At 51.9% G+C, this 25,330-nt stretch overlaps 1 protein-coding gene across 1 annotated transcript in view; it reads left to right on the top strand.

Moving 5' to 3' along the window:
• Positions 1-25,330, top strand: part of IGSF21 (immunoglobin superfamily member 21) — a 226,856-nt gene that overhangs the window by 155,310 nt on the left and 46,216 nt on the right.

Below are 25,330 nucleotides of genomic sequence, written 5' to 3'. Positions count from 1 at the left end.
AGCTGGGATGTGAACCTGCTCTGCCTGGCTCAGAAGCCCAGTCAACATGTTCCCCGTGGGCCCCAAGACTGGCAAGGAAAACAGACCCCAAACAAGGGGCCCTCAGGCCAGGAGCAGAGGCAGGATGGGGAGGAAAGAGTCCTTGGAGGCAGAGAGGCTTAATATGTCTACCCCTCTCCTCTTCCAAAGACTTTAAGGTACCAGATCCCACTCCGGGCCCTGCCATGCTCTGGGTGTATGGGCGCCCACGGCCCCACACGTTCCCTTAGAGGCCCCAGTCCCTGTTATCCCTCTGACCTTTATACTTACTGGGCCCTCTTCCCAGAATGCCTGTTTCCCTTTGGTCACCTGGTAAACTCATCAGCCTTCAGAAACCAACTCAAGCAGGCCCTCCTGTTGGATGCCTTTTTTAGACATCCCAGTAGATCTGATCTCCACCAACTACTCGCACATGGAAAACTACCTCACCCCAGTAGATCTGATCTTCCCTAAAGCCACTCCTCTAAGACCCACCCCCCACATGAGAGGGGGGCTCGCTGCATTAATGAAGAATGGCTTCACGCAGGCACTGAATGTGAACAATTTTGCACACACACACACACACACACACACACATGCATGCTTTTTCACACTACACAGCCACTGCTTTGCTTGGTGCCTCGTCAGAAAGGGCAGTCTACTCCCAAGCTTGAGGGTGACTGGGCTGCACTGGGCACACGGAGAGATGCTACAGCAGACACACACTGGCACGCACGATGCTTCATGGGGTGCCTGTAACACTCCCGCTTAGCGCCTTCTGCCTGACCCTCCAGGAGAATGAGGCGCCCCTCTCCAGACCCAGCTCGTGCTTCTCTCTGTGACTATGAACATCAGAAGGACAGAGCACGTGCTCCCCCTCAGCTCTTGTACCCTCAGCTCTCAGCACAAGGCCTGGCACACAGCAGGTGCACGAGGAAATTTGTAAATTGAGTGGGGATGACCCTGGGTGTGCTCCTTGGCCCTTTGAGCCTCAGTTTCTCTGTGGGTAAAATCAGAAAATAGATTAAGATTGCACAGAGCACATGTAGCTGGCAAAGGGACTCTGGCAGGTGGTCCTTCCCTGCCCACTTTTGTAAGAAGAGAAGGTGGGTGTGGTTCCCCTCTGAAGGACCTTTCTGGGCTTCCTGACAGGAGCTCAGACCCAGCCGCTTGCTGGGGACAATCTGGTGAGGAGGAGGATACAAAGGGACTCTAAAGAGATGTACGAGTGGCCACACAGGTGTCTTCACTCATCTATTTATGATTTCTCCTGCACCCACTCCTAAAGAAGATTTGGGGTGCCTTAAAATATTAAAGCACACGTAAGACCAGCCAGGGACAATCAAGATGAAAATGGAGGTAAAAGCTCATTTTGGAGAAGAAAATAGTAATAAATTTTAGAAGAAAATAGTAATAAAAAATAAATTTCACAGCAAGTGCACATTCGAATCGCCCCAGAAGCCCACCGCTGCCACCCACCCCTGCATACACTTACTGCCCTGACACTCTGAGAAGGTCAAAGTCAGTGAAGTCAAGGGACTTGCCCAAGGGTCCCCTGCTAAAATGACGTGAACTTGGTCAGACCCCAAACCCACCCCATCTTACCCGGACACCATGTAAGGCCCAGAGAGGGGAGGAGACTTGCCCAAGGTTACACAGCGGCCCTGGCTCGTGGCCAGTGCTCTTCCCCGCTTGCTCCCGGAGCCTCGGTTCCCATGGTGGCCTTCCAGGCAGTCCTCAGCAGACTTCATACAATTGTTGTGGGATTTAAGTGAGATTTAAGTCCAGAAGCCTGAGTTCGAATCCTGGCATCACCCCCTTGCTTTAGCGTAATCTTGAGTTGAGTGGTAACTCGGTCTCTGAAGGGAATGACAACATTAAGCAGCTCACTGCAGCCTCATGAAGATCTGACGAGTTATGTCACATAAAGTCTCGCCACGTTTGCTAAGCGGTGCATGGTCGCCATTATTGCCCAGAAAAAAACTCCCCTTCCTTCTCCATTAGGAAAATAAATTAATTAATTAATAAACCTCACCACCTTCTTCGAAATCTCATCAACCTCCTTCTATGCATTTTTTCCTCATCCGATCATCATAAACAGCCCCCTGAACACAGGCACTGTCGTGTTTGCTGTTTGCTACAAGCCCTGGTTTTACAGAGAGGGTCAAAGTCAGTGAAGTCAAGGGACTTGCCCAAGGGTCCCCTGCTAAAATGACGTGAACTTGGTCAGACCCCAAACCCACCCCATCTTACCCGGACACCATGTAAGGCCCAGAGAGGGGAGGAGACTTGCCCAAGGTTACACAGCGGCCCTGGCTCGTGGCCAGTGCTCTTCCCCGCTTGCTCCCGGAGCCTCGGTTCCCATGGTGGCCTTCCAGGCAGAGAGCGCCGAGGGAGAGCGGCCAGCCCTGAGCAGGCCACGCTGGAAGGGAAGGAGGGAGCAGACCCTCTCGGAGTCTAATCGGCTCACACCCGAGCAGCCTCGCTGGAAGGGGCTGCTTCTAGAGGCTATGGGGCCCCATCAGGGCTGGCGGCGGGGAGCAGGACTCCACATTTACATATAAATGAAGATATTTACAAATTAATGCATCTCAGCTCGAGAGAGTCCCAGCTCCACAGCTGTCTGAGCCGCTTCCTCTTCAGCTGGGGAAAGTGGAAAAAGGAGGGTGAGGAGATTATCAGGAATTGGCAGAGAGCAGTTTCCTGGCAGCCGAGAGGAACCCCAGGGGCTCCCAGAGCTTTTCCTCCCGCCGGTGGGGTTCCCGGAGGTGTGGGGGTTGGGCTGGGTGGCAGGGCTTCTGCCCGGGCGTGAGGATGCAGTTGTGGCTGACCTTCTCAGCTGGAGTGCCAGGGAGCTGACGTCCCAGGAGAAGCCTTGGCCAACGACCGATGGGGGTACCGCATCTCCACTGTCCCTCTCTCCCAGCCCCCCACAGCCGAATTCCCCAGCAGGACTGAGACTCAGCAGCCTCCCCCGAACCTCCATAATGCACCTGAGTCAGCTTTCTTCCCTTCCTGCTCATTTTCCATTCCCCTTCCAGCTTCCAGGGACATCGGCCCAAATAAACCACTCGCTCTCCAATCCTTGTCTCAGGGTCTGCTCCTCAAGGACCTCCTAAATGGGGAGGTATGATACGGGTGACAGTCCCACAAGCTGGCTTCCTGCACACCCACTGCCCTCCACACCTGCCCTCTCGCACCCCATTCACCTGTCCCGCCAGGCTGGGCACAGGTACAAGAGGACCAATGGACCCCATTGGAGAGGGGATGATCGTGTGGGCAAAACTCATTGGTCCCTGCAGAACATGGCTATCCCCAGATAGCAGCCATGACTCTCTTGGCTTCAACCTCTCCTACTCCACAAACGCGGTGCCTTTCATTTCCCATAGCCCTAGGCAGTCCCTTGTCTCATTCCATCCGCTCCAGGTGTCATGAAGAGCACCAGGCAAGTCCCACTGGCCCTATTTTGGCGGTGAGGGAAATCTAGACTCGAGGGGGAAGTGTGCTCCCGCCCCTTGCACACTTTGCCCACCTCTCTTTGCCAAGGCCGTACTCATCTTTTCAGATTCAGCTCAAAGGGCGCTTCCTCCAGGAAGCCAGTCCTGACTGCCCACACTGGGTCATATACCCCAGCGTACTTCCCCTCATACACGTACTGCCCTGACACTAGGTGTTCAAAGTCTTCCTCCCTGACTAGGCCAGAAGTCCCGTGATGACAAGGACTGGGTCCGATGTCTTCACCACCGTCTCCCCAGCCCCTGGCCCAGCACGGCCCTCCTCCTTCGCCATGCATGTCGTGGTCGGTTTGTAAATATAGATGAGTTAGTGGTGAGGCTGTGGTTCTTTCTCGGCAGTACTTCCTGCTGTCAGATGAACTAAGAAGGAGTAAGTCGGGCCTCTGAGCCTGCCCCCGACATTTGCATCATTCATTCATCACAGGGAATTGAGCAATCGCTATATGTCACGGACGGCACTAGGGACAAAATAGTGAACAGGACATAATCAGACTTGCTCTTGTGAGGTTTACGATTAAGGGGTGAGTAGACCAGACGGTAAAAATATATTTAGAAAAATATTTGCAATTGGTGATGAGTGCGGTGGAGGAAACAAGGTAATATGACAGAGAACGATGGGAGTAATGTGGGTACTATAAGGTTTCTCATAGGAGACAACATCTCGGCAGGGATCTATAGGATAAAGAGAAGCCAGACAGACAGGGTTGCGGGTAGGGGGTGCATTTCAGGTAGAAGGCACAGCAAGTGCAAAGGTCCTGAGGTGAGAAAGAGCTTGGCCTGGTTTGGAGCTGCCAGAGAACCCGCATGGCCAGAGTTCAGGAAGCAAGGAAGTAAATCGCCATTTATTTTCAGCGTCCTGGTTGAGAAAAGCTCACCCAGGTTGCTGACTGGAGGGCGGGTCGGAAGTGACAGGGAAGGGGGACAAAGCACCCTGACACTAAGTGTTCGGAGTCTGGGGACAGGGAGAGAAGTCTCTTCACGGGCCTCAGGACTTAGTTTCCAAAGCTGAGTGAAGCTGGGAGGGGGAGCTGGATGCCTACCTGGGCTGGCAGTGCCAGGCGGCAAAGGTGTGGCCGGAGAGCCAGCTCTCAGCGGCGTCTGATTTCCGACTGGGGACCTTGTGAGCATGCGCCATCCTCGAAAGCTAAAGGAGGTTGCGAACAGCTGGGTGGATGGGGTGGAGCCTGGGGGCTTCGTGGAGAATGTGAGTGCACAGTTAAACCTTCCTGATTCATACAGATCAGGGGAGGGAGGTGGAGGAGAAAGCAAGTAAATGAAAACAGAGCCAGGGGGATCCTGGGCCGGGAAAGAAATGCCACTTCTTTTATTACTTTGAGATGCAGCCGTTCGCATTCACTCGACAGCGCGCATGTCGAGCATTTCTTTGCTGCATCTGAGGCACAGAGCTGGGGGCACCGTACCCCACGAGGGCGAAGGTGGAGCCCCTGCCTCCACGGAGTTTACAGCCTGCCCCTCCCCCACCCGCATTGGCTTATCAGCTCCTCCGAAGGCTGCGCTATATCTTTTCATCTCGGTAACCCCAGAACCGACTTGGCATTTAGAGAGGAACAATAAATATTTGTGGAATGAAAGGAGAGAAAGGGGAGATAAAACACGGAGATAAATAGCTAACAATTCAAGTAATAAAGTGATAGCTGTCATAGGAAAGACTCAGATATAACGCCGTGATGAATCAGCGATGGAGAGACTGGGGAAATCATGGAGAAGGTGGCATTTCAAGGGGCCCTAGAGCATAAGTAGGTTTTAGACAAAGAGGAAGCAGGAGCAGATGCTCTCTCTCGGTGGAGGGCACTGTGTGTGCAACCCAGGTGCGGGGTAGGCAGTGCTTACGTCCTGACGAGGCCACTCCGAGCAGGCAGACATAGGTTTCGAAGGAGAAACCCTCTGGAACCTGTTCAAACGAAAAAATATGTAGTTGGTTTTTAAACACACATGAACTGTCTGGTCCAAAGAGCAGAGAGGTTTGTTTCTCTTGGAAAAGTTAAGTGTCCCTTCTGAGTCTCATTCATTAGCGCACAGGGCAAACTCTTCACCGTCTCTCTTCTTGCAAAGAAAAATGCCATCTGACCCTCGTTGACTTCAAAATCTGAGCCCCACAGCTCCTTCCTCCCTCTGCATGTTATCATGAACCAAATAACTTTTTCCTCACATATACACAGCACGTGCTGCTTGCTCACGAAATGGTCAGCCATCTGTCCATTCATTTGACCACTCAGTAAACACACACCAAATACCTACTATGTGCTGGGCTGGTGCTAGGCACTAGACAACAGGACAAACACAGGCCTTGCCCATAGGAATGGACAATCGAGGTTGCACCCAGTTCTTGACACACTGCACACCCATGCCTCTCTCTCTTCCACCCAGAAATCACCCAGGAATTCAAACGAGCCAGAGTTGTAACGACATTGGAAGAATAACCTTGAGCTCTTTCCGGCACTTTATTCATAACAAATTTCGCTTCTTAGTTGCATCAGAATTGAACATTACAGATCTTCCAAGTGGGAGCCAGGATCCCATCTCTAAACCAAGGGATGTTTCAGAAACGAGGGCTGCAGTTCTCCTCCCAGCCACAAGGGGACTTTTGAGCAGGCTGCAAGTTAGTCACCTGAGCAAAGAGCCACCCTTGGTGGTGTCTACACTGCAAGCCAGTCTTGGATCACCTGCATTAAGATTACCTTGGATATTGCTTTAAAATACCAATTCCTGGGCCCCACCAAGACAGAATTTGATTCAAGTGCTCTGGAACAGGGCCTGGAAAATCAGTCTTTTAAAAAGTCTTCCAGGTAAAGATGTTGGCAGTGAGATTTGGAAAGCTCTGCTCACACAGCACCTTCCATCTGCTACGATGTGCAGATTCTGGCCAAAGATTTCATCAGGAAGCTGCAAGGCACAGATAATTCTAGTTGCTGCTGGCAGCCAGTGGCTGACAGATGATTGCCCTAAGCCCCCCGGGGCCAGACCCATTTGTGTTGAAGTTGACAAAATAGCTGGACCAGCCAGTGACCTCCCAATTCAGAGTGACCTCCCAGGCACTGACCAGTCCCAAAGCCTGAGCCACCCTCAGTGTCCAGCTACCACTAGCTATCAGAAGAATGGCACAGTTGACATGGAAGTGAGGCCTTGACTAGGGGGTGGGGGCCTGAGAGCGAGGTGCCCTGTCTATAACTCTCTGACCAAGGCGTTCTCCCCAAAGGCAGAGTGTGCCTGTGCTCTCTGAACCGGAATCCTTGCTGGACCCAGTCCTGGGCCTCCCAGCCCCGAGCACCAATTAGAGAAGGGAGAGTTTCTGCCCTCACCCCCGGTTGTCAGGGCTGCAGGCAGCGCTCTACGGAGACTACCAGAATCTGCTCCCGGCCTTCCTCTCTGGGTCGTGTCTGTCAGGGCGGGACCCTCCCTTCTTCACGGGGCCTATGATGGAAGCCCAAGGCCTCAGTAAAGATTGGTTGAATCAATCGGCTGACAGGTTATCCAAATGTGGAATTATCATTTCAAGCAGTCAGCAGAACTCTTCCCCATCCTTCATCTGGTTGAACCCTCATGACCATCCCGTGGAGTGCAGATCTTAGACTTATCGAATCCGGTTGTATAGATGATGACAGGGAAGAACAGAGAGGTGTGGTCGCTTGTTCAAGGTCACACTGTTGGAGCATGGTAAGGCCTGGGTTCCCACACAAGCTGTGGTATTCCATGGGCCATTGGAGCCATATTAGATCCCTGGACCAATGAGTGCAGGCTCATTCAGCAGTCATTGAGTGTCTACCCCATGCCAGGAACTGGCAGCTCAAGTGACTCAGTGAAGGCATGTGACCTTGTGTCTTAATCCTGTTGTAAACTTGCATGTGAGCACGCTCGTGCGCGTGCACACACACACACACACACACACACTCCACGCTGGATCATTGGCCCGAGTTGCTTGGTGCCTCCAGGTAGGAAGCTTCCAGAGTCAGTCACCACCTTACAAATAGCCACTGCCTGGCAGTTCCAAGCCCCCAAATGCCCTGGCCAAGGAGACCAAGTGATGCCCCATCCAGGCCCCAGGAGCGGGACTCAAGGAGTCTCTGGGACTTCAGCTGGCAGCATGAGTTCCATTGACTTGCTGAGAAACCCATTTACCCTAACACACTTCCGCTGCTTTGCCTATGTCCCCATGAGTGGGGCGCCCTCCCCGGCTCCCCAACTCTCCACCTGCCCCTGACGCCTGCACCCTCTCCCCGACCCTTCTCCTCCCGTTGACGTCTCAATGCCCACTTTCCTCCTTCTCCAGCAGTTGCCTGTCCTTCTCGGCCGTATTGGAGCTCAGTAGTGCTGCCAGGCCCAGTTCAAATACCCTGGCATGGTCCTCACTGACCCCCACCCACTACGCCCCCCCGAGAATCAGTCGTGCTCCGGGAGCACGCTGCATTAAATTTCCACTCTCCTTAGTCCAGGTGACAACCCGCTCACACGAATGCCGCCCCCGCCATGGCCACGAGCAGCCCAGGAGGGCACCTTCCTTCTCCATGGCCCAGTTCCGCTGCACAGGCTGGTCCTCGGCGCTCCCCCAGGGGACTCCTCCTAAGTCCCCTCACTCCCACCCCTGAAGGCCAACCCTCTTCTCCTTTTGTCCTTCGACTTTCAGTCTTTCCTTCTGCTTCTGTGGTTTTCCTTTCTTAGGCCAGTATTCTTCTTCTCTTGACTTCTCCCCCTCGCAAGCTCACACGCGTCGCGTGGGCTTTGTCCTCTCTTGCTGTGCACACAGACGTGCACACGCTCACACGGCGCTTTGCTTCTCTCCCTGCACATCCTCGCATCTCTTGGCTTGGAGGCCCCCTGTGCCCCAGGATCCTCCCAGCAGCACAGATCCTGGATCCCATGGTTCCAGAGGCCCCAGAGACCCAGGATCATCCAGTGGGTCCCTGTTGCATGTTGAGGGCAGGGGTCAGGGGCACTTCTCCACGGTTGGGTCTTGGGTTCCTGGAGACCCTTGATGCAGGGGACTGAGATGTGCTCTGTGGAGTCCATAGCTGCTACTGAGTAGCCTCCTCCACTCACCTGCCCCATTTCTCCATTTGCCCCCAGGCCCACGCGGAGGCCTCTGGGACCCCCAGACCGCTCCCTTCTCTCACCAGTCTTTCTCCCCTGGGGAGGGAAGTGTTTGCAAAGCTGTCTGCTGCCCTCTGGTGATACACTGGGGTATTGCAACTATAGGGAGTGTCCCCGGCCTGTGGCCCCCATTCACCGAGAGTAAGTCTTGTCCTTTAAGAGTAAGGACCCTCCTTTCTTCATCTCTGGGGACTCAGGGCCCAGCACAGGGTCTCAGTAGAGATATGTTAAATAATGCGCTGACAGGTTATGCAAATGTGGAATTATTATTTCAAACATTTAGCAAAACTCTTTCACATCCATCATTAGCTTAAACCCTAATGATAATTTCATGAAGTACAGATCTGAGATCTTAACTACCAGGATCAGGCTCAGACCAGAAAGAGGAAGTGACTAGCTTATCAGCTGGGAGAGCTTCGCCATCAGGCGGAACTTTCTTTCCCTGGGGGGCCTCCCCAGCAAGGCTGAGCCCCCGCACTGATGGAATGGTGGGGGGTGGGGAGTGGGTCTCTGTAGCAACCCGTTCCCTCCTCTGGGTAGCAGTTTGCCTGTTATCAGAAGGCTTCAGGAGACAGTGTCTTCACCCAGAATCAGCTCTAAGGAATTGCAAGGCCAAGGTCAGGCAGCTACCTGGCAGGGTGAGGAGAAGGTACTTCTGATACGTGTCCCATGTACTATGACATGTTTCAGCCACCTCGGGTAAGGGCTTGCCCTAATTCCACATTTGCCATTTAAGAAGTGTTTCTTTGTTAATCATAGACGTCAAGACACGGGTGTAAACAAGGGAGGTAAGGTCCTTGTCCCCGTGGAGGTGACATTCCCGGGGCTGTGCTAGCAAAATAGGGAGAGTGAGGAGAGGGGGTTCTGTGCAGCCTGGGTGGTGAGATGAAGCAGCCAGGCAAAGACCAGGGACTGCGCATTCGGCAGAGGAGAAAGCCAGGGCTGGAGACGGCGCCGAGCTTCACGTGCCAACTGAGAATAGAAAGAAGCTCAGAGGGGCTGGGAGCTGAGGAATCTCGCAAGAAGTGTCGGGAGGAGGAGAGAAATCGGCAGAGGCCAGGTCTCGTGAAGCAGGCCTCTTGAACTTGACGGTGCACGGGAGGCACCTTGTCAGAATGCAGATTCTCGTTCAGGGGGTCTGGGATGGGGCCCGAGTGCCGTCTCCCAGGAGAGCCCGTGCTGCTGTCCGGGTCTGTGCAGATGCCCCCGCCACGCCCCAGCCAGTTTGTGGGAACTTTGCAGGGCTGGTGGGGGCACAGGTTTTAATTTTTTAAATCGACCAAGGTGATCCCATTTTGCAGGCCAGTTGGAGAACCACTGTTGGAGAACATTCTGGGTGTTAGAGTTTGAATTATATTCTAGGAGTGATAAGGAGTCATCGAAGTTGGTCTTGTTTCTATTTGTGTGTAGTGAAAAGATCCACCTTACCTATTGGGGAGAATAGGAAAGTGGAGGCGGGGAGACCAGGGAGGGGAGGTGGTGATGGGCTGGCCGGGAGGGAGGTGCGGGGGGGGAGACGGGATGGGAAAAGACTTTGGGAGCAGAGAGTTGACGGCGACCTCCAGGGCCATGGTCACAGCATTTAGGTGGAGGGGTTTTCCCTCCTGAGATGGGGTGACCAGTGAGGACCGGCTCGGGCTGGGGGTGGGCTGCAGGATTCACGAGTCCTGTCTGGACCAGGTGAGGCATGTCTGTTAGACACTCGAGCAAGCAGATCGGTCAAAACACAGAGCAAGGGAGATGTTGTGGTCAGATACAAATGTGGGAGCCAGCAACACACAGATGCCATGTAAAGTCACTGTCCCCTCCACACTCGGGACGGTGCAGCCAGCAGTCTTCGGGCCTCACCAAAGCCGCTCCCCTCATTTTCCATATGGGAAAACAAAGGCCCAGAGACTGTGGACGACTTCCCTGAGGTCACACAGCAAGTCAGCCATGGAACTAAATCTCAACTTCTAACTCCTAGGTGGGGGGTCATTTCTACTCCCGGAGCTCAGTGCAGCTCCCCACCACCACAGTTCCCAGGACAGAGCTGCTGAGATGGCAAATAATTTATATATCTGCAGTCAGAAAACGCGAGCTGTTAGAAATTATCTACAAACACACACACACACACACACATATGCACACACACAATCTTTTTCCTTCTAAGTAAAAAATCAGTAACCGGCTGTCAGCTTTATTACTAATTACGCGACTACTTTATCGCTGGTATTAAAAAAAATTGAAGGCTAAAAATGTCCGGGAAAGACTTAATTTAGTAAACAGTTCAGAACAAAGTATTTGTCGCTATAGTATTTCTTCACATTAGAATCTGCTCTGGGTGATTCAAACCTCCTCTTTACTATATTCTTGCAATCTAATAAAGTTCCCAGGTTCTGGGAGAATCTTCTTTGCCTCAGAAGGAAACTGTGATTTGGGAGGTAAGGACTGGGTGGGACTGAGGGAGGATGGCAGGGAGGAGGGAGTCTGGTGAGCGAAAGGTCCTCGAAAAAAAGCATGGCTGGGAGAAAGCAGGAGATGTGAGTGCACTGCAGAGCTCCGAGCGAGCTTCCGATCGTGGGTGGATGGATGGATGAATGAGGAGGAGCTCCCAGCTGAATCGCCAGGTTGTTGCAGAGCTGAGTCAAGGAAAAGGAGTCACCCCAGACTTGCCATTGCTAGAGATAAAGGAGCAAAGGTCGGGTGGGCCATTCATTTGCCTTTTGCATCAAATAGGTACCTGTTATCTCTCTTTGCAACCGAGGGGATGAAGCAACACCACACAGGCTGCAGGGTAGGGAGGTCTTTCTCATTTTACAAAAAGCAAAGAAGTTGAGCCACTCGCCCAAGGTCACACGGTCCCGTAGCAACAGAGAAGCCAGGGCCCAGGCTTCCTGATGTCCAGTCAAGCGTTATCTTTTTCTTCACAGCTCCTAACAGCTTATGTCCTTTCTCTGTCCACCCGGGTCCCTTGACACCTAGATTCTCTCTAGCTCTCCTCTGTTACCCCAGCATCTAGAAGGATAACAGGCACCTCCATATGGGTGGCCGATAAATATTCCTGATGTGGATAAGTGAACTCCTAGTCAGAGGGCCGGGTTAGTAGACCACCGCCCAACACTCAGCCAAGAGCCCTGGGGTCTCGGGTCTAGAATCCAGTCCTGAGTCTGCAGTGAAGCTGCAGGGTGACTTGCCCAGTCACTCAACTCCCCCGAGTCTCAGTTTCCCTTTTACCCATCGCAAAAATGAGAGGAGGCACCGGGCGACGGGCAGCGCTCTCGGCTCTGCTCCTATCTGCCCCTTCCTCGCCATACCGTCAAGGGGAACAGGGGGTGGGCCTGGCCCTCAGGGTGACTGGGCTTCGCGTGCAGCCAGGGTTGAGGTCTGGAGACAAGTGCCCCAAGTTCCATGACAAGCCAGGCACCCGTCCTCGGCGCCAGTCGATCCTGCGTGTTGTATTTGGATTCTCAGGAGAGCCACTCGCCCTTGCTGTGGCAATTTCCCTGTGAGCTGAGGTGACACTCCTAATTATTATTTGGGGAGGTTTGGGGAGGCTTGATTAATTGATTACCTATTTTCTTCTTCGACAGGGCATTTGTACAGTGGTGTCTTTTGTTTTCTTCCCTGCTAAGTTAATATTCCTGGGTACGTTGAGTATTTTGTGGAGACCGCAGGACTTAAACCAGTCATAACTCTCCCCCTGGCTCACCAACCCTGCCAGGGGTGTTCGGACACTTTAATTTAACTTCCCTGGACCTTTGCTTCCTTACGAGAGTGGTGATAGAGCCAGAGCCTTGAGATTTGAGCACCAATAATAATGCTAACGCCAGGGTTTATCAAGATCTCACCGTGTGCCATGCCCTGCTGTAAGCACTTTACACACGTTGACTCATAAATCCTCACGACGCAGGTGCTATTCCCGTTCCCATTTGTAGGGGAAAAGTGAAGCTCAGAGAGGTTAAGTGACTTGCCCAAGGTCACACAGCCAGGACGTGGCCAAGCCAGGATTCAAACCCACCAGCTGTGTGAGAGGTCAGAGGCAGGACGCAGGCTCTTAGCCCCTGCTCTGTAAGTACTTCAGCAGACTTGGGGTATGGGGAGATGATGACCTCCCCATCTCCCTGGGCTGTGTTGCCAAGGGAGCTACGTTTTGCCCTCCTGCCAGACGCTCTCCGTGGAGACACTGGGCAGGACTTGGAGCCTCAGCTACTTCGTTGGTGAGAAAAGAATGACGATTTCAGCCCCGCAGGCTGTGGTTAGAGTTGTAGGAATTCTTATCTTCAAAATGCTTGATGTCTAGCACGTAGCGGTGTTGAGTCAAAGACAGCTGAATCGCAGGTACTCGCTTATAATAATGCGCTTCTAATATATATTCTTCTGTAAGAGAGAAAGTCTATTCCATAATGTACAACAAAAACAATTACAATAATAGTAATAATGCAGGGGAAAGGTCAGTGATTCTTGGAGTCTGCAGTCTGTCTCTACATGCCCAGCAGGGACACCTGACCTGCTCCTGTGGTCCCAGGAGCCTCTGTCATCACCCTTGCCCGTCACTCCTAGAGGCGGGGACTATGTGTGCACCCACCCATCCCAGAGCTCAGCACAGAGGGAGTGCAGAGAGAACGCAAGAATGAATGAAGGATCTGGCTTTCCCTTCTGCTTTGTGGGGTCCCTGTCCTGGACCCTTCCCCTGGGAGACCCTCCTGCCCCCATTCTGGCCTAGAGATTTGCCAGGAGTGATCGGAGAAAGGAATCACTGGACATTTTGTTCATTTATTCATTCAGCGACCGTTTCTGAGCACCTCCAATGAGCCAGAGGCCAGATAAGAAGAGCTGGGTGACATGATCGCATGAAAAAGCCAGACACTCTCCCCAAAGGAAAAGCTTCTATTAGCTAAGCACTTACGCTGTTTTAAACGTTTTACATGGATTGTCTCAGCTGAGTCCTGCAACATCCCACGAGGTCGGCTGTGTCCCATGCCCCATTTTATAGATGAGGAAACTGAGGCCCAGACAGACCTGTAAAGAGACAGTTACAGGACAGTGTGCTGAGTCCTGGGATGGGCTGGATAGCCCAGGGCATGCAGGTAGGGCCTTTCCATGCCCAGGCCGCCGTATGCCAGGGATGCAGAGAGGGTATTGGCAAGCAGCCTGGGTCTGGGGGCAGTTGTGGAGAGTGGTAACCTGCTTTGTAAGCTCTTCCCTGGGGGGTCAGAGGCCCAGCACCTGGCACCTCCATCTCGGTGCTTGCCCTACCGCCTCCTTCACCCACCTGACAAGCCTGACTACTCGGTGTCTCCCCACAGCCTGGCTCCCCACTTCCCACCTCCCCCAGGGACCCTCCTCTGGGGATTCAGACAAAGGGCAGAAGCCTCCTTTTCTGTCTGGAGGTGAGTATGATGGGAAGGCAGGCAGATGGCCCAGATGATCCTGTGAGGTGTATGGACCCAGCAGAACCCGAATCCATGCCCAAGACCCACACAGCATTCAGGGCAGACCCAGGATTTTAAGCAGGCATCAGTGGCATCGGACAGCTGGGAACGGCCAGAGCTCAAGTCAAGGTGCTCAGAAATGCTGTCTGGAGCCATCTCTGCAGGTGCTTAGCCCCAGGTTAAGCATATGGCAAGAGGCAGAGCCAAGGTTTGGACCCAGGCAGCCTGGGGCATATGGAAGAAGGGGCCAGGCTCTCGGGTTAAGCAGACAGGAGTAGGGAAGCCAGATCTGCCCCTTCAGCGCTGTGGGACCTTGGGGAGATCACTTGGCCTCTCTGAGCCCTTTTGCCACACTTCCTGCTACAGGGGGCTCAGTCCTGCCTGAGTGGCTGGCTGTTCCATCCACCGCCTCTAGCTGGCTGCTGAAGGCCTGACTCTTCTTTGTCTCTGCAGTGTGCCAGCAGAGGCGGCGACGATGAGCTCTGGGCCCCACAGCAGTCAGCCAGAGGTGCTGGGGTTTGATGGAGTAAACACCAGGGCACCCTGGGAGAACAAGCTGATGAGAACGGCATGGGACTCAGCAGAGCGAGCTGATGAGGAGAGGCTGGCAGGGGAGACTCAGCCCGGGCCGTCGCTGCACCATTAGCTCTCCCTGCTGCTCCTCCCCGCTCGCCCAGGCAGTGATGCCAGCCTTCCGATCTGGGGTGTCGAGGGCCACATGGAGCCCCTGCCAGCTGCTCTAACTGCTGATGGGCCAAGAGGGCCCCTGGACTCATTATCAATCCTCTTTAGATGCTACTAAATGCCCCAGTCCTTCCCATGGCAGCAGGCACCTCGTCCTCTGCTAAACATTCCCCATCCTCAGGCCCTGGAGACCAGCAGAATCAATGCCAGATGCCTCTGCCAGACTTTTGAGGCTCTCTGCTGGGAGGTCCCTACCTACTTATTTTCTTTTTACGTTAGGGTATCACAGAGACACAGGAAAGTGCTTAAACTAAAGGCCCAGTTCAGAGAACTGTTACACATGCATGTAACTTGGTGCCCACCCACTGCCCAGCATTTCAGAAGATTTCCTTCTTCAAGAGGAAAACGTGATTCTGACTTTGGAATCAACTTCGACGGGTTTTTCCTCTCCTTGCTCTGCACACGGATAGAAACATGTGCCATGTCTGGCTTCTTTCGCTCCGCATAACATCTGGGAGATTTGTCTATGTGGTTGCACCTGTCAGCGGCTCATCCTTTTTCATTGTTGTAGAGTACTCTGTTGCATGATTTATTACAGTTTATTTATTCATTCCCCTGTAGAGGGACTTTGGGATGTTGCCAGCAGTTTTGAGCAATGACAAATAAAGTTGCTTTGAACATCAGCATTCATTTCTCTTGGATGCGTCCCCAGGAGAGGAACTGCTGGAGCATAGGGAAGGCGAATGCTTTCGTGAGGTGCCTGTGTTGGTTTCCCAGGGCCACCATAATAAAATACCACACGCTAGGTGGCTCAGATTTATTCTCTCACCATTCTAGAGGCTGGACATCTAAAATCAGGCGTCGGCAGGCTCACGCTCCCTTTGAACGCTGCAGGACAAAGTCCCTTTCCACCTGTCCCTGCTTCTGATGTTGCCAGCAGTTCTTGCGTTCCTCGGCTGTGTCTCTGCCTCCATCCTCACACGGCGTCCACCCTCTACGGGTTTGTGTCTCCGTGTCCACATTACCCTCTTCTTATAAGGATGCCAGACATTAGATGGGGGCCCGCCAATCCAGTGTGACCTCAGATCAGCTTAGTTATATCTGCAAAGACTATTTCTGAGTAAGGCCACGTTGGCAGGTACCGGGGGTAAGGACTTCACACATCTTTCGGGGAGATGTGATTCAATCCACAGCACTGCCTAACAGTTTTCCAAAGTGCTTTTCCCCTTTCGTATTTCCCCGAGTGGGATATGAGAGTTCCGGGTGGTCCACGTCCTCTGTGCTCCAACCCTTGGCCCAGACATAAGGGCGACCCCCATTCTTTAAAACACCTGCCATGCTTTCCCACACCCTGACCTTGCAGAACCAGTACCCACCACCTCTGCCTGACGAAACCCTCCCCATCCTTCTAGACTAAAGTCATCCACGCCCCACCAGGGAACAGGCCCTGAGACCTCTGCTCAGGCCGAAGTCAATGGGCCCCGCCTCTGCTTCCTGTGCACTTTGTTCATGCCGGACAGACTCTGATTCATCGCAGACTCTGATTCATCGCGTGATGTGGAGGTTAAGTCTGCAGGCTCAGGGGTGTCAGAGTCAGTCTTCGAACCCGCGTGAACAAGTGTCACAGGTCTCTGATCAGTTTCTTTACCTGGAACATTCTAGATGTCCACCTAGGCTCCCTCCTCTGGTCCATCCAGGTCTCTGCTCAGATGATACCTCTTAAGAGAAGCCTTCCCTGACCACCTTGTATAAAACATGCTTGCTTGTTTGATGTCTCTCCATCTAGAAATCAAGTTTCCTTTTGTCTCTTGCCCACGGCTCCATCTTCAGCACCTGGAAAGTCGTCTGGGGCAGTCAATAAATACTTGTCGAATGAATGAATTAACTGACTCTGTAAAATGGGGGTAAGAGCGTCAGCTTGCTGAGGCAGGGGTAGCTCTTGGGAGATTAAATGGGACCACGCTTAGTTAGGGTTTAGCACAGCAGGAGCTAACTCCATCAGTGTTCGCTGTTGTACTGGTTTCTTATTGCTTCTGTCACAAAGCACCATAAACCTAGTGGCTTAAAACAACACAAATTTAGTATTTTTACAGGTCAGAAGTCAGACATGGGTCTCACGAGGCTAAAATCAGGTGTCAGCAGCGCTGACTTCTTTCTGGGGGCGCCAGGGGAAGAATCTGTTTCTTGTCCTTTTGAAGCTTCTAGAGGCATCCACATTCCTCGGCTTGTGGCCCCTTACAGCAATGGCATCACTCCAACCTCTGCTTCTGCCCCTGCCTCTGACCCTCCTGCCTCCCTCTTATGAGAATACTTGTGTTTGCACTGGGCCCACCCAAATAGCCCAGGATAATCTCCCCATCCCATGATCCTTTCTCACATCTGCGAAGTCCCTTTTGCCATGTGCAAGGCACCATTTCCTTCTTCCTTTCTATATCTCCATTTGCCTCTTTAGGCTCTAGCACACAGTAGGTGCTCAGGAATTCGGCATGGGCTTCTTGAGGGCAAGAGCCTCTGTTATTGATGCCTATGCCCCTGCTATCCAGGGCTGGGCTGGGCAGGCTAAGGGGCTCCAAGGTGTTTACTGAACCAAGAAGACCTACTAAGTGCTGTGCGGAGCCAGCGACGGGACCACCTGGATAGAGGAGTAAAGGCCTGGGGTGGGGACAGGTTAAGGAGGGGAAGGACCAGCCAGCTCACGGACAGCTCGGGCTCCCACACAGTGTCATAGAACTGGATTTTTGTTTTGAATGATAAAGCTAAAACATGAGGAACACTTCAGACAGGATAGAGTCACCCTGGAGCATCTGAATCCCAGCTCTGCCACGTACTGGCGGTGGGACCCCAGGCAAGTCACTGCCTCTCTGTGCCTCAGTTCCCCCACCTCTAAACCGGTGATAACAATAATAGTACCTACTTTGTAGAAGGCTCGTGAGTCTTAAATGAGTTAATAAAGCTCTTGGAACCGGCACGATGTACACGTGATAGGAGGGTAGTGATGACTGTGTGCCTAGCACCTTAGGTGGATGTCCACATTCATCCGACACCATTAACCGAATGCCTGTGACGAGCAGGCACAGTGCTGGGCTCCAGGGAGAGACATGAGCAATTTGGCCCAGGCTCTGTGACACAGGGCTCTCAATTACCATGTGGGGACAAATTGCTATTGCTCCCATTTTACGGGTGAGAACACCAAGACCTAGGCATGCTAAGTACCTGAGGTCCCACAACCAGAAAGCAGAGGAGCTGGCATTTAAAACCAGACAGCGTTCCGGACCACTGTCCTCCGCTGTCTTTCTAACTCACAGCCCCAGGCCCTGGGGTCCTGGAACTCTGTCCCGAGTCTTTCTGGACATCTTGGAGACCGTTTTGAAGCAGGGGTCTCTTCCTTATGACGGCCATCTCAGGAGGACGTCAACATTTGGCTCTGATCAAATTAGGCCCATGTTGTGGTATAACTTTCTATATTCGCCATAAAGCTAATAAACTAATAAATTAGACGGAATGAAAATATCATTGGGCAAGACCGTGCACTAAAGCATTGCTGTAATTACTCTCGCGGCCCGGGCCAATTTCTCAAAATTTGCCTTGGCCAAGTTTCCTCAGCTCACCGTGTCCCTAATAAGGCATAACTCACTCTATAAACATTAAATTGACTTATTTATTTTAAATTACAGTGGAACTGAAAACCACCTTGATAAACCTATTCTCATGCATCTGCCTTCCTCATGAACGTAGCCCAGCGATTTATTTTTTTAAACAAAGACCCTATCTAATCTGTTTCAACCCTCCTCCTGCAGCCCAGCCTGGCTGTTCCTCTCATGACTCGATTCCAACTTTAGAGATCTGACTCATTCTCTGGCCACTAGCGAAGGTCATCCTTTCTGTAGAAAGACGATTCATGCCTAATTAATAATAATAATGGTGCTAACGTTTGAGTGTGTATGACCAATGCTGTGGGCTGGGCCCTCTGCTCTGGCCCTCGTAGTCGTGGATTTTCTCGGTCCTCATGATAAGCTGTCAGGGGCTACCCTTCATGAGTGCCACTTTGCAGAGGAGGAAACGGGGTCAGAGAAGGAAAGGGATTTACCTGAGGCCACACAGAGAATGACTTGGAGCAGAGCTGCGACCCAGCCGGGGTGGTGTGAGGCCAAAGCCTTGGTCCTCACCTCTACACAGTCTTACTTCTCAACAAACTCCCATGAATGCCAATGATGCATTGGGCTGGGGGAGCAGCTGGGAATTCCGGCTGGTCTGTGTGTGTATTGGTCAGGGAGGGAGGTCTGGACAAGCAGGCTGTGTGTACTGAGGGCCCCAGGAATCCAGTGGAAGCTACTGGGCCCAGCTGACAGAGGTACAGGAGGATGAGGGGCTTACGTGGTCTATCAGAGACCAGGATTGGTGGAGAAGAGGGAGAGGACCAGATGGAAAAACAGGAGGAAGGTGTTCCAGGGGGAGGGCGTAGCAGAGGCAAAGGCCAGGCGGTGTGGCCAGAGAGCTGTGGCTAGAGCGAAATGGAGGGAGTGTGGAAGTACCAAGTGAGGAATCTCAGCAGCAGGGAGCACTGGCCCTGATCCAGCCACCATCACTGGGACCCATGGAGATGATGCCACTGTCGGCTGACAGCTGTCTCTAAGCCAACACAAGCTGGCCCACCTGGAACCACCCAGAACCAAGAAAAGAGGGAAACTCTGGCTCCGGCCAGGAAGCCTGGCTGCACTTGAATCCAGGGTCTGATGATGTCTTCCTCCTTGGAGATAGGCCTGGCACCCGGGCACATGTGTAACCTGAGGCCAGCTCCTCGTGTGTCAAATGAGAATGGTGATACCTACATCAAGGGGCTTTATCATCAGCCCGGGTTCTCCCCAGACCCACATGCCCAGCCCCTTGTTCAGCATTTCCGTCTGGCTGCCTCTCAGGCAACTTAAACTCAAACAGAACTCAGCTGCTCCTTGCTGCTCATCTTGGGGAGGGACCAGGCCATCAGCCAGCAGCTTACACTTGAAATTCAGAAATTCTCCGGGCGCCTTGCCCCGTCACTCCCCATATCCAATCGATCCCTGTGTCCCATCCCTCACACCTCCTGCATTGATTCCAAGACTGTTCATTTCTCTCTAGGTCCCCAGCTAGACCAAGCTGCCAGCATCTCTCATCTGACGCCATGGCAGTAGCTTCCTAGCTGGTTGGTCCATGCCCACTCTTATCTCTACACGGCAGAGCTAAGATGCAGACTAACTGTGTCCTGCCTCTGCCCTCATCCTCCCGAATTTCTTCGGTGACTGCCATTCTTCCTAGGAGAAAAACCAAGCTTGGTAACAGGACCCAGGGGGCCTGCAGAGCCCGACCCCTCCCTGCCTCGCCGTCCACATCCTGTACCACTGCCTCTCACTCCCCAAACCTCCCTTCCCGTCTTCAGTGACCGTCACTCTTACGCTCCACCAGGCATTTCATGCATCTGGTTCCCTGTGCCTGGTTCCCCACCTGCCCTTCCCCACTGCCTCACCTGCCAAGTCCCGCTCCTCCTTCCCGCCTCTGTTTACATGGCCCTTCCTAGGAAAGAAAGCTTTTCCTGACTTTTCAGTGCAATTTGGTCAGGTCCTCCCAGTCAACTCCAGTAGCACCGTGGATGTCTCATAGGACTCATCACACTATTAATTAGACACGTATTTATGTGGTTAGTCCTATCACTATCTGGAGCACTAGAAAGTAAGCTCCATGAGGGTAGGGATCATGCCTGCCTTATCCACCGTTGTCTCTCTAGTAATCACCCCACGTGCTATTGAGTGGAACATGGCATTCAATGTAGAATTGATGAATGGATGATGGATGGATAGATGGATGGATGGATGGATGGATGGATGGATGGATGGATGGATGGATGAATGTTAGATGGATGGGTAGCTGGATGAGTGAGTGGATGGATAGTTGGATGGATGAGTGAATGGATGTTGGGTAGATGGATGAGTGGATGGATGGATGGATGGATGGCCAGATGGATGGAAACACTTGGATGGATGAGTGAATGGATGTTGGGTAGATGGATAAGTGGATGGATAGATGGATGGATGGATGGCCAGATGGATGGAAACACGTAATATTTTTATGAGATCCTATGTAGAAGCTCCCAGCATAGTGCCTGGCACAGAAGAGTCACTCAGTGTCTGTTAGGTCCGAAACACAAAGCTCTGCCATGCTCCCCTGCAGGGGATTCTGCTTGCCTCTCAGGCTCACTTACTGGAAGACAGAGCTCCTGATGGGAAACCAAAACCCAGAGCCAGTCAAGACAGAGGTATGACAGAGGCCAACCGGGGTCCTTGGCCTGTGCCAGTCACTGGGCCTGGGCTTTGCCAGGCAGCAATGCAGAGCAGTGGGGGCAGGAGGCCCAGAAGACCTTGGGCTTTGTCGTAGTAGAGCTGTCATCGGTCCCGTCCTTCCCAGCATGGTCATGGCCACTGCCAGACACACAGACAGTGAGTTCCGAAGCTGGACATTGAAGAATGAATGGGAACCCTCCTGCCCTTGATGGGATGGCCCCCCAGTGCCTACCAGACACCACAGCTGCCCAGCCTTTCCTGCTCTTGCTCAGGAGCTCAGAGGGTCCTGCTCTTGCTCGGGACTCCACAGGGACTCTTCTTTTTACTGGTTCCTCCTCTCCGCCCCCGAACACTGGGATGATCAATTCTTCTACTGCCTAGTGGGCAAACCTCCTCCCCTCCATTCCATCAACGGGTCTCTATAACCCCTGTCCCTAAGTCCCAGCCAGAGTCCTTCCCCAGGATGCCGATTCCTCTCAGATAAGATATCGATTTGAGCGTGTCTCTTGTGTCGATGGTGGAATAGTCAATCTTGCAGTGTTATCTTTGGTGTGTTACTTAACCTCTCTGTGCCTCAGTTTCCACAGCTATAAAATGGAGATGATTACAGTACATAATACAGTAACAGTACATAGTAACAACCACAGGGTTGCTGGGCATTAAATGAGCTAATGCATGTAAAGTGCTTAGAACAGTGCCAGACACACCAAGTGCTGTGTGGAATCTATTAATATTCAGCAACGAATGTGGGACAGCAAAGTATGTGCCCAGCAAAGTTCTAGGTGCTGTGGGTACAGGTAGACAGACTGGCCCACTCAGCTAACTTTAAAGGACAGCATCCACCCTCTGTTCTACTTCGCAGAACTGATGACATCTCTCTCTATCGTGCCCTCTCTGTGACCTTGGGTAGGTCACATAACCTTGCCGAGTCTTAGATTTCCCATGTGCACAGTGTCCGCCCCTCTGGGGTTCGATGAGGATCAGAGGTGGAACGGACAGTGCTTGGAACCAGTGCATTCTCAGTCAATGAAGGTTAGTCTTGTTCGTGCCAATTTTGTTTTTCAGGACCAACACTCGCCCCTCCACTACCGGGTCTATCGGCAGCGAAAGAACATTCCATCCTTTCTCCATACTATTATCTCACCCCTCACCACAGTCCTGGAAGGTGGGCATTATATTACGTGATTTTACAGATTAGGAGACACATGGAGAGGTTAAACAAACTGCCCAAGGTCACAGTGCCTGCAGGTGGCAGAATTAAGATTTGACTCAAGTCTGTCAAATGCCACCACCTGTGCACTTAACCACCAAGCCATACACCTCCCCAGTGGAGCCACTCCTTGGCGCCTTGATGGCGATATGCTCCCGGGAGCTCCTGATCCCTTCCCTTCCCCGTACCCAGTCTCTGGGCGTGAATCCACATCCTTACCCAGGCCTCTCAAAGAACAGCAGGGGAGCACTGAGTGATCAGAAGATGCATAAACACCAATACTAACGATGGCGATAAAAAAGAAAATGCAACTATGGCAAACTGTCCTAAGTGCATTCCATGTATTATCTTATTTAATCCACTCGACACGCCATAGGACTGTCCCGAATTTTAAGGTGGAAAAATGTAGGCACAGAGTGGTAGCGTACTTGCTCAAGGTCACACAGCTTGTCAGTGGAGGAGCTGGGATTCAAAGCCAGGCTCCAGAATCCATGCCCTTAGCACTGCCATCTTGGGCATCCATAATCTTCATGCAGGTACGCATAGTAGGTCTGAAGAATGCAGGAGAATGGTAACCTGTCACATAGAAGAACTTCCTCAGAGCCAGGGGCGGAGCATGTTAACTCTAGATGGCTCATCCCAAACCAGGCTTATAGGCCACACCACCCCTAGCTGTTGGCCAGTTCCCCTGGGCCGGTGTAGCTGTGAATTGACAGCACCGCGGGCCCGAGGGAGAGCCCCCGGCCCTCCCCCACAAACTCACAGGTGGGTGGACAGTTGCTCCTTCCTCATTCTCACCTTCTCGACACCATCACATCTCCTCCTCATGATGGCAATTAGCAGAAGGAACAGATGGCGGAGGCTTCAGCTGAAAGCGACACATCCATTCAAAGGCACCCGTCTGCCAAGCCACTGCTCACTTCTGCGGGCCTTGTCTCCACTGATAAGGGGTGTGTGTGTCTGTGTGTGTGTGTCTGTTCGATTAAACAGGACTGTTTTTGTTTTGGACTTGGTGAGGATCCAAGAGGCTCTCAGTCCAGGAGCTTGAACCCAATGGGTTTCGGAGTGAGGACTTTGCCACGCAAGCGGCTGCCACCTCAACTATTCCATGGCGAGATCGACTCTGAGCACTCAATGGTCCCAGCTCTGCCCCTTCCTTCCCTGTTCAATTTCCCTTGTAAGTCCTTCCTCTCATGGGGCCTCACCGACCAGAGACTTACAGGCCAAAGCTTGCCAGTAAACAAGTTCTATGTAACTGACACTGAATTTTTTTATTTAAAAAAAGTTTTCAATTAAATTAATGATAAACTTTTAAAAATCAGATTTTATATACAAATCTTTATTTCTGGCTTTTCTTTAGAAAGCTGATGATGTGGCCTTTTTACGGGTGATTCCCAAATTATAGCAATCGGCTGCCACAAGTAGCGGCTAGATACAAACCAGGGAATGACCTCTCCATTGTCTGAAGTCTAAAGCCACTCTCTATTGTCTGAAGTTGTATCAGTGAGAATTAGCTTAGGATACCTGCAGCAAAAAAACAAACAAACAAACAAACAAATAAGTTTGTCTTAAACTAGATGCAAGTTGATTCTTCCTTCGCCTAAGGGTCTATGTAGCCCGTCCAGGGCACGTAGGGCTTTCCATGGTGTCAGGGACTCAGACCTCTTCCCTCTTGATGTCTGCTCTGCAAAGCCTCCACTCTCAAGGTCACCTCAAGGTCTAATAAGGCTGCTCCAACTCCAGCCATTAGGTCTACATTTCAGTCAGTAGGAAGGAGGGAGGGGAAGGAGACCTTAGGTAAAGATGGTTCCAAAGGTTTTACCTAACACTTCTACTTATATCCCATTGGCCAGAAAATCGTCACGGGGTCACCCTTGCTGCAAGGGTGGCTGGGAAATGTGGTCTTTATTTCAGCCAGCCTTACGTCCAGCTGTCAGGGGTTCTATTACTATGAAAAGAAAATAGCTGTTGAATTGTTTAAGTTCCTTACACAAACCATAATCCCATGAAGAAGAGATCTTGTTTTTGACTTTGTCTCTGAGTTTCTGTTACTTCACTGGTAATTTACATACTATTGTTCACCTCATAAAGTTCTAAGGAATTTACAAGATGACGGATGTCAAAGTGCGTAGCGAAATATGTGGCACTTAATGTCAGTTCGGTGATGGCCAGTCTCATACATTCTTCCCCCAGATGTCCACGTGGCTGACTCACGTCCCTTCTTCAGTCTTTGCTGAATGTCCCCTCTCCTGACCACCCTGCCGTTTAAAATTTAAACCCTCACTTCCATTCCTAGCACTCTATTCCTGTCCTGTCTTTATTTTTCTAAATACTCATATAACCACCAGCGTGCTAATTTTTCCAAGCTTGCTTTAGTTATGGTCTGTCTCCCTCACCTAGACTATCAGCTCCATGACGACAGTGATTTTTTTTCTGTATTGTTCACAGCCGTATCCCCAAAACCAACAACACAGGCCTTGACACATCGTAGGTATTCAGTAATGATACACTGAATAAATGAATGAATGAATGAATGAATGAATATGCGAACAGCTATTTCTTGACTAACTTCCACACGCCAGGCACTGTGCTAGATGTGCAAGATAGAGCAGAGGTACTTTCCAGTTTCCACATCCCCGTGGCATGGAGCCCAAAGCCGAACACACTAAGATAAATACCTATTACCTTGGATGAGATCTCGGTGCCAGCAAGAGTCCAGGCATTTTAATTTTGTTTTGACAAAGAGGCTGATGGGAGAGGCTGGCTGGCTCCTCGGTCTCCCATCTGCTGGCAGCCCTGGGCGCCATGGCCTGACCTTCCCTGCTCTCAGCTCCACGTGGCTCAGGACAGTAAAACATAATTGGCCTGCCCTACTTTTTAAGAGAATCCAGATTGAAGGATTGGGTTTTCTGGTGGGCTGACCTGTTTAAAAGCCTTAAGAGGGAGCTGGGAGTTTCAATTTTCCACTGCCAAAGCGAGGCTGTTTTTAGCTCAGCTTTGATGAAACAGCGGGAATCAGGTTCGGCCGTGGGTCACCCATCACCTGACCCGGTTGGAAAAGGCCTCCTGAGG

This window comes from Pteropus alecto, unplaced genomic scaffold (genome assembly GCF_000325575.1).
Source record: "Pteropus alecto unplaced genomic scaffold, ASM32557v1 scaffold125, whole genome shotgun sequence".
In the NCBI taxonomy this organism is placed as follows: Eukaryota; Metazoa; Chordata; class Mammalia; order Chiroptera; family Pteropodidae; genus Pteropus; species Pteropus alecto.
Note: the sequence above shows the minus strand (reverse complement) of the source record. Positions and strands in the feature narration are given on the sequence as shown.